We start from the raw sequence: 1,130 nt of genomic DNA, 5'->3' as shown, positions 1-1,130 counted from the left end.
TTGACTGAGTGATTGTGAAAAGGTCATGGCGACTGCGATGGAGTGAGTGCGAGGCGATTGGTGTGACGGAGATGGAGTGAATGTGAGGGAGTCTGGGTGATGGACTGATTCCGACAGGGTAAGGGTGGGAATGATGGAGTGTGTGTGAGGGGGTGAGAGTGACGGTGACGGAGTGAGAGCAGCGGTGTCAGGGTGACAGTGAAGGACTGAGTGTGTGGGGGTCAGAATGACGGTGATGGATTGAGTGTGAGTGGTGAGGGTGACAGTGAAGGAGTGACAATGAGTGGGTCAGGGTGACATTGACAGAGAGTGTGTGAGGTGAATAGAGTGATGTTCACAGGCTTATTGTAAGAGGTCAGTGTGGGAGTGAGGGAGTGAATATGAGGGCATCAGGGTGTTAGTGAAAGTGTGAGTTTGAAGGGGCAAGGTGATGGTGAAGGAGTGAGTGTGAGGTTGTCAGGGTGACAGTGACGGAGTGAATGTGAGGAGGTCAGGCTGACAGTGATTAAGTGAGTGTAAAGAGGTCATGAATGCAGTGACGGGGTGTGTGTGACGCCTTCAGGGTGATGGCATCGAGTGAGTGCGAGGGGGTCAACTGAATGTGACAGAGTGAGGCTAATGGGTTCAGCGTGACAGTAACAGAGTGAGTGTGAGTGGAAATGGTGACAGTGACGGAGTGAGCGGGAGGGTGTCAGGGTGACAGTGACAGAATGATTGTGAGGTGGACAAGGTGACAGTGGTGTCATGAGTGTGATTGGGTCAGAGCAATGGTCAGGATTGAGCGTGTGGTTTACAAAGAGATATTAGGGCCTGAAATGTTATCCGGCAGGGAGACTGTGGGAGAGTGAATATGAGGGGATCAGGATAACTGCGTGGGAGCGGCTGTGAGTATATATTGTTCATAGTGGATGAGTGAGTGTGAGTGTGTCAGCTTGATAATGATGGACTGCGTATGAAAGGTTCAAGGTGATGATTACGGAGTGAATGTGAAGGGGTCAGGGTGAGAGTGACGGGCTGAGCGTGAGGGGGTCAGGTTAAGTGTGACGGAGTGAGAGTGAGGGTTGAGGGTTAATGAGAAGGAGTAAGTATAAGTGGGTCAAGGTGAGGGTGACCGAGTGAGTATTCGTGGG

The sequence above is a fragment of the Chiloscyllium punctatum genome, chromosome 43 (assembly GCF_047496795.1).
Source record: "Chiloscyllium punctatum isolate Juve2018m chromosome 43, sChiPun1.3, whole genome shotgun sequence".
Classification (NCBI taxonomy): domain Eukaryota; kingdom Metazoa; phylum Chordata; class Chondrichthyes; order Orectolobiformes; family Hemiscylliidae; genus Chiloscyllium; species Chiloscyllium punctatum.
This window is presented reverse-complemented; position numbering follows the sequence as displayed.